Source organism: Hemitrygon akajei, chromosome 16, assembly GCF_048418815.1.
Source record: "Hemitrygon akajei chromosome 16, sHemAka1.3, whole genome shotgun sequence".
NCBI classification, from domain to species: domain Eukaryota; kingdom Metazoa; phylum Chordata; class Chondrichthyes; order Myliobatiformes; family Dasyatidae; genus Hemitrygon; species Hemitrygon akajei.
The window spans coordinates 32,990,565-33,003,990 of record NC_133139.1 but is presented as its reverse complement, the minus strand read 5'-3'; the positions used below and the strand labels follow the sequence as shown (position 1 = coordinate 33,003,990).

Genomic DNA, 13,426 nt, shown 5'->3' with positions numbered 1-13,426 from the left:
ACGATTCCGTCTGGAAATCGTCCAGCCCTTTATTACACCGTAATCACTGATTGCATATAGGATCTATCAATCAAAGAAATCCTGACTGTTGATTGCGTATCTCGCCTTGTCATTCATAGTCATCCTCTCTACACACCTTTCCGGCGCGGATTTTTTTTCAATCATGAGCCGTCCTGCGCATCGCGGGTGATTGTGATGGAAGGATGGGTCAAATGAGACGTTGAACTGATCTCTGGGCATCGGCCCTTCCCAAAGCGACAACTCTGAGGTAACGAAAGACAAATTATGGGAGTCGGATCTTTTACACGAATACACAGAGATTGCTCTCTCCCGATGAGGCGGTGTGCGTCACAGTCATGGGATTGGCTTTTATTTTATGGTTAAAATGTCTCCTCAAATGGTCATTTAAACAGGCCTCCCTGTGAACTGTCACTCGGTTTGCAGCCTGGCATTTCTGCAAGGATCCTTCGGTGACAACTCGGGTGGAAGTTAGGCTAATCCTTCAGTGCTTTGGATAATTGATAAACTCCCAGTTAAATCTAACCAACGTCTGTTCCCTGACGAAAGTGTTTTGTGTCTAGACTAATGCTCCAGGTGAGTTGTCAAATGATATGGAAGCTTTAGGTACGAGCCACGCTTGATGACTGTGTAATCGGAGTCACCTCATATAGTGACATAGTTCATTTTGGCTTGGCAATTCTAGATTAACATGTTATTAAAATCTTGTAGAAAGGGTAATGATATCACTGCCATGTTTGTCTATATTTTTTTTTCTTTGTTGGCCGTTGATTCAATTCTGAGACAGGATATTTTTTCATTATTCGCAACCTCATAGAATCTTAAATTTGGCAAGTACTTAATGAAAAGCACAAACAAATGTTGAATCTATGAAATGAGATGTGGTTGAAATGCTCAGCAGGTTAAGCAGAATCTGTGGCATGAAGAGCTTGGAATGATTTGTTTTCAGTTCATAGTTGGGACTGAGAGTTATGTTTATAAAGTTCTCCCTTCTAATATATTGATGAAGTTCAGACAAAAGTTACATAGATCTTGTACAGGTTATTTTTGATGAGTAGGCAAAAGAGAGAGATTAATTTATCTGCCTTTGGGAAATGGAAAATATGCATATGTTATGTGATTATTATTCGTAACTTATTAATGATGTAGCATAAAATGTTCTTGGTTAACAGGGATTGATGTTTTTTTTTTGTTTTTCCTTTAGTTAGTTTATTTCCTCTCACAGTGTACAAAAACTACAGTGAATTGTGAGGTCAACTGAAAAGGTCACTTGTATACGTCCAAAGAAGCAGGCAGGAAAAATCACTATGGACATTACCCACCTAGCAAACGATCTTTTCCAAAAGCTTCCTTCTGGAAAGTCTATAGGGCTATTAAAATAGAAACTGCGCTGCATCTTAGAATGTTTTTCACCCAGGCAGTTAATCTGATCAACCATTCTTGTTAGCCATCCCACCCCCTCCATCTATTAGCTCAGTCACTGCACTGCTCTGTAAGCACTTTATAATGCTCTTTACATTGTAAATACATGACAGTCAAGATGCAAGTTTATTTGTCACATGTACATCAGAACGTACAGTGAAATGTATCATTTGCATTAACAACCAACATACCTGAAGTCTGCTGTGGGCAAACCCTCAGCTGATGACACATTCTTGGTGCCAAGATGGTATTTACATATTTCTGGATATTTTATTCCACATCCATTCTTGAACTCTGTTTAGTTTTGAATATGATTCTTCGTTTGTATAATTGTTGAACATTGTTTTTTTTTTGTTGCATGTTGCAGTAACACACCACAGCAAATTCCAAATAGATGTCAATGTATACGGCGAATAAAGCTGGTCCTTGATTTCTTGGTCTGTATTTGATAATGCCTCCTCTTGCACTCTTTCCTTTTTCTGGGAAGGATAATTTATAAATGGACCTTCTCTGCGTTTTCAAGAGATTATGACTATAATTAGATAATGAATTGAGTAACCTTTTCCTCAAAACTTTGTTTAAGGAAATACGATGACTATGTGAAAGTATTACGGAGAATTGTTGAAATTTACTAAGAGTTAATGAATGGCTGCTCAGTACCCAATTCCTTTTCTTTAATTAACCAGAGAAAGGCTTTGTGGTCTTGGTAATGTCAGACTGTAAATCATTTGGAACTTCATGTATAGTAATCGTAAATTTTAGTTGACATATTTATTTTAATCGTATTGAGCAAACTCGTAAAATGTACCATAAAATAAGAATATGTTGCTTCTTAAAACAAGTTGAATAGTAATTACGAAAAATAAGTTTCCAGTAATAACCTGTGGAAAAATTGTTTCCACTTATAATTTGTAGTAGAATCGGAATGGAAGAGAGAAATATTTTACAAGTGTGTTATGATCTGGAATGCATTGCCTGACAAGTGGTGAAAGAATTTTGATTAGTAACTCTTAAAGAATTAAACATGGACTTGCAGGGCTGCAGGAAATAGGAGAAATTTGATAGCTGTTTTGAAGAACTGGAAGAAGCATAGTGTGCCAAATAGCTGTCTTTAGTGCTTTAGAAGGTTATAACAAAATAAGTAATTATTTTGTATGATAAAATCTGCAACTATTCCTAATTAAAATATTAGCTTTTAAAAGCTAGAATTAAAATAGCTATTTTTTAACTTAATAGGAAAATGTTAAGGTTCTAGAGATATGTTTATAAGCAAAATATCCGATAACCACTTGTATGAGTGCCAGTATGAAATAGATTTTCCACCAACTCTGTTCTATAATTTCTTTATAAAGGGAATTATTATGATTGTAAAATTCCTAGGTTTAAGAGCAACATTTATTATTGGCATGTATATGTAACACTTGTGTAGAAACACACACTGAAGTATTACTGTTGTGGGAGAACTGTTTGGTTCTTGCCAAATAGCTGGTAAATAGGTTCACATGTAAAATACAAGTTCAGTTTCCAGATTTAAGCATCTGTGAAGAGTGCAAGATTAAATAGCCTGAATGGACTATTATCTATAAAATATGCTAAGGAAATATAAAAAAAATCTCCATGATTGAGGTGGAGTTGTAACTCATCGTATATCTCAGTTGTTCTTTTTCTTTCTTTAATTATGCATGTTTCTTCATTGGTAACTTATTTTATCTATCTCTTAATTCAACTCAGGATTGTATTGTATTTTTTAATATTCTCTATGAAACTGTGGCCTTTTTACCAAGTGACTGTTGCATGAACTGATATTAACCTTGTGATCCACTGTCAGTGGGCTGCACTTTATTAAAATGGGCTTTCAACTGGATAACCATTAGATTAGCACAGCCATTCAGCACCTTTTTCTGGATTCATTCTAGGCAAAGGATCCTTCATCAATCCTTCATCTAACTGTAGGTAATAAAAAGTTACTGTAGTTTTGATCAAATACTGTAAATGTAATAAAATGAGTAAGTTGCATCATAGAAAGAAGGTGCAATACAGAAATGTGATTTTTATTTAAATAATCAAATGCCATGGTCTCATCAAAGTTTAAAATAAATTTATCATCCAAGTACATGTACGTCACCATATGCTATCCCAAGATTTATTTTCTTGTGGTATTAACAGCAGATACAGAGATACACAAATGAATCAGTCAAAAACTACACACAAAGACGGACAAACAGCCAACATGCAAAGGAAGACAAATGCTAAAAAAAACATAATGATAGGGGTTCCTTGTGGCAGTACACGTATTGCTACAAGGAACCAGGCAGTTAACACAAATGATCAAAAATACATAATAAAGAAGCAACAAATTCAAGATGGTAAATGCAGAAAAAGTCAAAAGAAACCAGAAACAATCCAACACATTTCAGGATCCTGCAGCAGTTTACCTCAATCTGATTGGTACACAGGCACAATCAATTGGCAAATACTGTTCACCACAATCTTGCTTTAAAAATATCAACTCAAAAAAGACATTATACCTTACTATAAATATAAGCGTGATCCAGTTTTAGAATCAGAGTCCCACAAATTATATTACGACTGATCCATTATTACAAATAGGAGAATCCATAATAACCATCTGGATATAACATTACAGGATAAACAAGCATGGACAACGTAATAGATATAGCCATTCCAAATGCAAACAACTTACAGAAATTAATAAGTGAAAAACACCAGAAACATGCTGAATTAAAAGAGGAAATTGAAAGACAATGGAATATGAACAGGGTATACGTTGTCCTGATAGTAATAGCTAGAACTGTTATCATACCAGAGTCACTACACAATAGTATTAAACAATTAGGCCTACATAGCAATATTTATGTTGATCTTCAAAAACCACAATACTACACACCACTAGCCTAATCTGAAAGTTCCCAGCAATTGAGAAATGAGTCTGCTTGGCTATGCCCATACCTCAGGTTTTACCAGCTTGAGCTGAGAAAAAAATAGAATAATAATAAATAAATAATATTGAGGCCATGAGTTGCAAAGTCCTTGAAAGTGAGCCATAGGTCGTGGAATCATTTCAGTGCTGAGGTGTGTAAAACTGTCCACACTTATTCAGGAGCCTGATAAATGAAGGGTAATAACTGTTCCTGGAACTGTTGGTGTGGGACCTAAGGCTCCTGTACCTCCTCAATACTTGTCCTATCTGCACCTTGAATGGATAGAATAAAATAAGTATTCCTAACATTTTAGTTATTATAGAAATTAATCTTGCATCAGCTGATCTCCCTCCTAAAGTTGATTGTAAGAATGCCAGATCAATTGGAAATGATCTGCCAGCTCTAGAAATGCACATCAAGATTGAATAACAATGTAACTTGAGTGGTTACCATTCAAACCAAGATATTTTGATAGGATATGCAGAAGCTGTAGATGCTGAGATCTGCAGCGAGAAAAAAAACAGCTACAAGAACCCACTAAGTTCCTCCAGCATTTTATTTTCTCATAGAATTTTCAAAACCTCTTAGAAATATAATGGAAAGTAACTTTTATGAACTACTAGTTCACTTCAAGCGGTTACTAGGAAGTCAGGTAGATCCAAAATAATATTTTCATGTTGTTAACAATGGGTATGTTCCATTTTGCAAACTTTCCATTTTTACTTGGTGTTAATTTCTATATGTTTCAACTAATGGTAATTTCATCCATTTTAAAACATAGTAATATGAAATAAATAGAACTTCATTAATTCTAGTAACTACATAGACACTTAGTTGTCTATTTCTTCCTCCCTCAACTCCATTCTGCTGAAATTATGGCTATCATTAATAGGAAAGCTGCAAAATGAGTGTGACAAGTGCTCCCAAAATATTAGTGCATACAATTTTTTCCCATTAACTTTTTGGGAAATGAAAATAACAGAATCAATTTGCGATTATTTTTTTCTAATGTGGTTAGAGACCCTTGTTTTTGATGAATGGGGCTTTAGAAGCAGAAACTGGATGCGAACAATAGTAACTATTTTTGTTTAGATGAAGCTCAGGAGAAAATTGCAGTTGTAAGCAAAATCTGAATACAAATGACCCTAAACTACTTTCACAAAACACCTGGCTTGTAGAAACACAACTCCAAATTAGAATCAGAATCAGATTTATTATCACTGACATGTCAGAATCAGGTTTAATATCACTGGCATATATTGTGAAATTTGTTACCTTAGTGGCAGCAGTACAATGCAATATATGATAATATAGGGAAAATAAATAAGTGAGTCAATTACACTAAGTATATATGTGTATTAAATAGTTAAATTAAAAATATTGCAGTGTTCATGGGTTCAGTGTCCAGTTAGGAACTGGATGGCAGGGGTGAAGAAGCTGTTCCTGAATCACTGAGTATGTGTCTTCCAGGCTTCTGTACTTCCTTCCTGACAGTAACAATGAGAAGAGGGCATGTCCTGTGTGATGGGGGTCCTACCACCTTCCTGAGACACTGATATTTGAAGATGTCCTGGATACTGCGGAGAATAGATGGAGCTGACTAATTTTACAATTTTATGTACCGGTAGCTTCTTTCGATCCTTTGTAGTAGCCCCCCATCCCACCCAGACAGTGATGCAGCTTGTCAGAATGCTCTCCATGGTACGTCTGTAGAAGTTTTCAACTGCCTTAGGTGACAAACCAAATCTCCTAATGAAGTATAGCTGCTGTCTTGCCTCCTTCATTGCTGCATCAACCAGTTTAGATCCTCAGAGATCTTGACACCTCGGAACTTGAAATTGCTCACTCTATCCAATTCAAACCCTCTATGAGGCTTGGTTCATGATCCCTCATCCTACCCTTTCTGAGGTTCACAATCACCACTTTGGTCTTACTTACAGGGTTGTTGCTGTGACACCACTCAATTAGCCGGTCTTTCTCGCTCCTGTATGCCATCTCGCCTCCACCTGAGATTCTGCCAACAATGATTGTATCATCCACAAATTTATATGTATGTCATCAGATTTGTTGTTCTGTGATAAGAGTACAGTGCTACCACAAAAGAACAATGCTGAGAATCCCTAAAACAAGATGTCAATGATGCTGTAGACTGAGCTGAAAAGTAGTATTTCTTAATTTTTATCATATTTGTATTTCCTTCATAATTCTAAATCTGGACATTTGACTCTTTACCATCATCTGGCCATTTCTTTCCCAAGAATTGCCCATCTTCATAAATTCTTTCTTCCTGCAGTCTGCAATTTTTAAACTTTACTGCTTAAAATAATATAATGCTCATTTTTATTTTGCTTTTTATTTAAACTGGTAGACTGTACCTTAATCCTTAGTGTACTTAATTTTGCAAATGAAGATCAAGGTACAAAAGGATGTAGATTAGGAAAAGCTAACCTGTTTTTAAGGAGAATGCTATATTTAAAACATAGGAAAAAGGCAAGAATTTGTATTACTCTTTAGTGGTAATCATATTTATGACACTTCTGTCACTATTAGCATAAAAAGGAATGCTGGTATTGGATATGGAGATCATTCTGTTGGTTTGGATGATATTGTCTCCAATTCAGTAGTATTTGTGTTGAAGGAATTTGTTTTATTTTGCTATTACTATAAAATAACCTCACCTCACCTAGCATTCAGTATGTATTCCTGTGGAGAGGTGTGCAAATGGAAATGTTGCTAAAAGGGAATATTCATGAAGAGAAAGACGTGTTATTGTGCTGGGAAACTGGTATGAGCCCCTTAGCCTTCCTATGGCTGTGTGTAGCTGTGCCAGGAAGCTGGTTAAGGCTCAGTTCTCTGCTGGTGCTCCTGCAACAAAAAAACTGCTAAAAGTAATTGTTTCACTGCACAGGTTTAAGTGGAGTGAACCACTGAGGTAATGTGCAAGAGCTGTATGTGAGGGCTGGTATCGGGTGGGCTGGAAAGAGGCGTGGCACCTTTTTACACTAAAATGAGATGGGACTGGTAACAACTGCTATGTGTATTGACAAACCAACAGGATCTTACAACCACTCTCTTCGTCACCTGTTGAATTTGCTGTCTCCATATCCTTTTGCAACAAGAAGGGAGACAATAGCTGTGATCCAACCCAACAGGAGGTAGTGAGAGGGACCGTAAAATCTATCAACACATGGAACAGATGTTGCCAGTCCCTAACAGATTGGAGTTGCTCATCTCAGTGCTGACCAGTTGAACTGTTCACTTTAGCCCATGCATGCGCCCTCTGCAGTTTGTGTGGCCATTCACTCTGCATCAAGACAGATGGTGATGAGATCACAGATTTATTGCTTCAAAGAAACAAATTCCCAGTACGACAGCACACGGCTCATCTGGAGACATTTAGTGAAATAATTTGAAGAAATATTTCTGGACATTCTTAAACCGTAGTTGATCTAGAAATGGGAACAGCTGTAATTTCCCTGCTGTTGATGAACTATGCTCTAAGCAGAACCATGTGATATACATTTTTTTCCCAGATGGTTACTTTTAAAATCTTTATCCATACCCTTGCCTTCTCAATTGTTTTCTTTTCTACTCTCTTCAGCATACTTCTTGCACAGATGCCATTATTTACATTCTCATGTCCTCATCTTTTTGCTTGCTGTGGTTGACTGCTTCCCACATTCAAGTTAACCATCCTTTCAACTGAGCCAAGATCTGACAACATGGAATTGTCTCCGGAAAGCTATTTGCATAGACAGTTTGCCCTCTTTTTCACATACCTTGTAACTGCTTTTTATTTCATCCTGTGCTTTAAGTAAGCAGATCTATAACCTTCCCTAGTGTCAGAAAGTTTGGTATTCATTTACTTCCTGCGCCATTTAAAGCATCTGTCCATATATGAAGAGAGGTATGTCCAAGTTTTTACTTAAAAGGAAAGAAGACTGATTTTACCACGAATTAATGTTATGAGATTTCACTTGTCAATTGATGTGTATTGCTACTCTTCTGCTTTCAACAGGATTGTGTGATGAATCAAGTGCACCTTAAAATAGAATAAACTGGAAACAAGATGGAGAATAAAGAATATCAAGTAAAAATACAGTGCTGTATTATATAGTACTGTGCAAAAGTCTTAGGCATTTGTAAACTCTGTAAAGCAAAGATGATTTCAAAACTGAAATTTTCTAAACATCAAAACATTTAATATAATGATCAATAAACAGTGAAAACAAAATCAAATCAATATTTGGTGTGACCACCCTTTGCCTTTAAAACTGCATCAATTCTTTAGGTATACTGTTGAGCAGTTTTATAAGAAAATTGGCTGGTAGGTTGTTTCAGGTATCTTAGAACTTGTCACAGTTCTTCTGCAGACTTTGGCTATCTTGGTTGCTTCAGTTTTTCCAGGTAGGCCCAGATACCCTTGATGATGTTGAGATTGGGGCTCTGTAGAGGCCATGCCACCTGAAACCATATAAAAAATCTAGGGTGCCTAAGACTTTTGCACAGTACTGTAGATTTTTGGAAAGGTTAAATTTCAGGTATTCAAATTTCATCAGAAATAATGTAAATAAACTAATGCATTGTAGACTGTAGAATATAGAACTGTATGGCCATGATGATGTTGTGCCAACCTATACATAAGCCTACTCCATAATCAATCTAACCCTACATAGGCCATAATACTCCTTTTCTTGCGCACATACGTGCTTATCTAAGAGTCTCTTAAATGTCCTTTTCTTCCATGTATTTCCTCTCTTAATGGTGTTTTGACTTTAGTGGTCTGTTTCTGAAAACATTTCTAATGTTCTTGTTGTTTATAAATGTTTGATTCCGTTTATAGGAAAATGTATATGGTAAACATTAATTAAACAGAATTCATTATGTCACCCAGAATTTGTGCTGAGAGCTGTTCTGACACAACAGCTTGCTGTGTAAAAGCAAATACTGCCATTTTCCTATCCCAGCACTGACAGTGAGAATGGTGCTGTTGCTTCCAAACAGATGCAAAGTAAACTTTTATCGTGAGATTTTCTGATAGTAGGAAACCCAATCCATTTTGTTTAAATCTTTTTTGTCTGTTGTCTTTGCTATTTCTTTCAAATATATGCCAGAGCAGTTCACAATGAACTTGTCATATTGTGTAGTTCCTCTAATTTTGTTGCAAGTTTTGCAGCCATCCTGGGGTCTGGACAAATATAATTAAAACATTTTTAAATAGAAAAGATTAAACTAAAAATAAGAAATATTAACCTGTCTTCTTACATTATTTTCCCCATAATTTTGCACTTCCCATTCAAATGAACTAGAAAACATAAAATATCCTGTACTAGGGGATTGGGGCATAGAATCCTAGAGCAGATTCCCCAGTACAAATTGCATTGGGGAATGTCAGCAGGGTCTAGTTCCCAGTTCCATTCTGGGGATTCCTGTGTCATAGCATAGTCAGGAAATAGCTGGCAGAGCTTAATCAGTAAGTTTGAGGCTTCTCTGTTCCTGCAGGAATCCCATTATTTAGGACCACTTATACTGACAAATGCTGGCAAGAGCTGTTAACTTGGCTAACTTTTTAACGGATTGGTGCTCCAAGCCAGCATTTTAGCAAAATAATGAAAAAGAAAAAACTGCACCTAAACATATTCTGGGTGGGGAACAATGTCTATTTTATTGTGAGTCATTGTTCTTAGCAATTGCTCTTAGAATCAAAATGCTATTTGCAATTGCTGGGTGAAGTTCTAGAAGATGCATTAAAATATGATGTGTTTGGTAAGTTCATATCAGAATACTGTACTGAACTTGTTATTTTCAAATCTTCAAATTAGACATTTTGAGGAATAGTGTGGAGTAGTTGTGACTTTGTAAGCTGATTGAGAGGCTGAATGTGAATATAAGTTGTCTTTATGCCAATCAATATAGTAGTATGCCTGAAAAAGTGGAAAATTTTATCGTTTCCCACAGACAATGCAGTGAAGTGAAGTGGGTGAAACCCAGTACACTGTCCTGCAGCCAGCACTGAATTCAGAGCAAAATCCAGAGAGGTTCAAGCCCTGCCTCACCAGATTCAGTGTGAAAGATAACTTCTACAAAGTTCTTCTAAGAACTGTTTTATGTTTAAACAAATACATATGTAAAATAATTTTATCTGAGTTATGGTACAGTATTAATTTCTCGATCATGCATGTGGACAATATGTTAAGATAACTATGCCTGTGACTGAGTAGTGATTTCTTTCAGGAAACACTTCTTGGTGAAATGGATGTGATACCTTTTTAGTACAGTAATTCTTTGCAGTGAGCAATTTAACTCTGCTATGCTAGTGCAAATTTGAATTGCGCTGTTAACACTAGCTCTTTTACATTGAGTAAACAGCAGTCTCGAATTTACTTACTACATAATTTGACCTGGGGACTGGTGGGTTCCATAACTACCATGAGGAAACTTAAAGAAATTTATTAACAGAGCTATTATCATCTGGCATTGTTCTTGAATAATTTATGTATTTGTGGGATTTTCTGAACTATAACACAGTAGAAAACTTAACTTCCAATCTTTGGCGATGTCAACGTCAGAATCAGGTTTAATGTCACTAGTATTTGTTGTTTTGAGACAGCAGTACATTATAATTGTAGTGACTACTTGAAAACAAACTGGAAGTCACTGAGGCCAAGTAAGGGAGTATCGCGCTTCCAACTAACTGAATTCAAAGTCAAAGAAGTACATTTAATCCTTTATTACAAACCTACAGTAAAATAATTTGACTCTTCCGTAATTCATGTAAAACAAAAATGAGTGAGACGAGCGTAATTGAATCAAATTCAAACAAAGATGAGTGGTCAACTAAGCAATACGCGCTCCTTACTCACCCCCTCTGTGCCACCATGTAAGTGAACAGGTGACTATATTCTTTTTTTTAACCACCACCCAAACCCACAAGACAACCCCACATGACAGATACCCTTAACCCAGAGTGAGGATGTGCAACACAAATACAGTGCAGACAGACAATAAATAGATACATAGCACCTACATCCCCACCCCTAATAACACTATAATAATTACAACTATATGTTACAAAATAGGAGACATGAAATCTTCAAGGATAAACATTCACATATTATCAATGCATATTAACATGCAAATATCTTCTTTCTTCTTTACACAAAGTCATATAACAGTCATCTAAGCCAGAGGTTACTCGCACTTAGCTCAGTACAAAGTGATCTTCATCACCACTCGCTATCAATTCAGTAAGTCAAGTAAATGTCATGAAGTCAAACAACCAAAGTAGGTGAAGCTTCTGGATCTATAGCTGTAGCTTCTCCAATCTCTGCCTCCTGTAGAAGACAGATCTTGGTTATAGACCTGTTCACACAGTTGGTCTTGGTCTTGATGCACACCTGTCGCACAAATCCTCTTCTGTCTGGAAAGGCTTGGATGACTCTTCCCATGATCCATGAGTTGCGAGGTGCTGGGTTGTTAACTGTAAATAAGCACAATGTCTCTTGGGAAGAAATTGTGATTTATACCTGACCATTTCTGATGTTCCTGTAACTGTGGTAAGTACTCCTTTGCTCACCATTTCTAAAAGAAGTTGCTTCCATCTACAATGAGCATAAATGTCGTCCTTTTGGAATTCTCCTGGTGGTTAGGATGGTGAAGTCTTCAGAAGCAGCAGATAGTTGGGTGTTAGTGCTTCCTAATAATTGGGATCAGAGGATGCCTTAGTAATTGACGACCATTGATAAAAGCCTCTTCTTCGCAAAGGACAGTGTGAAAACTCTCTTTGTCAGGGTTCTGTACATTCATAGTGAATTGAGGACCTTTTGCACAGATCTGATCAATCTCTCCCATGTTCTCCCATGATGTGAGCCATATGGTGAGCCATCACCATAAAAATCCACTTAATTCCTTTCTGAAGGAGGACATCGCTGATCTATTAATGATTTCACTTCTTGATGGCTACTCTAAAATCACGCTCAGCTCTAACAAAGTTTGCCGCATTATCGGAGCGCAGTTCACAAACCTGTCCTTGTCTTGCTATGAAGTGTCGAAGTGCATTAACAAATGTGTCTTACAAAAATACCAGTTTAATGTGACAGCTTGTAGAGCTAGACAGGTAAGTATGACCTTATACCTCTTCGCTGTGTTCCTTCTGCTTTTCATCTTAAAAGATCCAAAGTAGTCCACTCCTGCACTTCTAAACGGAAGTTCACCTGGAGAGATCCTGTTCAGAGGTAGATCTGCCACGTGCTGGCACCCTGGAGCTGTGTGCAACTATTGACAAACTACACACTTAGATAGGATTCTTCTAATGCTGGGAATCCGGTATTTTTGGCGCAACCTGGACAACATGTGGTTGCGGCCTCCATGTCCCACCTCTTGATGTACATGCCTCAGAAGGATGTTTGAGGTATGGAGATCCTTTACCAGTATAACAAAATGTTTTAGACTCTTCAGGCATAGCTGTCCTAGTAAGTCATCCACCAACTCTCAAGGTACCATCTTTAAGCTCTGGATTGAGCCTAAAAATATGGCTGTTCCTTTTCATACTTTCTCCCCTTGCAAACGAGAATTCATCTGGAAATCTCTTTCTGTGGCAAAACCCAATGATCTCTGTACCGTATTGTCTACATTATAATAAGGGACTACTTCATGTTGTAGTAACACATCATTGCATGTGCTGTTAGGCACGTATGGATCTGTATATGTGCGAGTAAAAGTTCGGACTCTACCAGTAAAGAACCATGAAACTTAGCTCCCGTCTCCCGCATTTTTATTGATAACATAGTTGTGTAAACAGGCCACATACACAACAATCTCCAGTTCAGCCTTTCAGAGGTCCTCCACTGAGAAATAACCTTGGCTGGTCTAATCTATCTTTATCTCTATCTCCAAAGAATACCTTTGTTGTTCTTCATCCAAGTCAGACTAAGCAAGAGCCATCTCAATTGCTTCCTCTTCTGACTAAGAAACAAGAGCAAAAGGCTTCTTTGGTTTGTTACGAGTAGGAATGTTTCTTTGTCTGTTAAATGTTTCTCTCGCCG

At 36.9% G+C, this 13,426-nt stretch overlaps 1 protein-coding gene across 2 annotated transcripts in view; it reads left to right on the top strand.

The window, feature by feature from the left end:
* Positions 1 to 131: 131 nt before the first annotated feature.
* marchf2 (membrane-associated ring finger (C3HC4) 2) overlaps positions 132 to 13,426 on the top strand; it is a 78,221-nt gene continuing 64,926 nt past the window's right edge. Inside the window, exon 1 of one of the 2 annotated variants that reach the window (XM_073068643.1) lies at positions 132 to 268. The gene's annotated coding sequence lies outside the window, so the exon portion shown is untranslated. Of the gene's footprint in view, positions 269 to 373; positions 595 to 13,426 lie in introns of those variants that run through there. The other variant, XM_073068644.1, reaches the window with a different exon arrangement.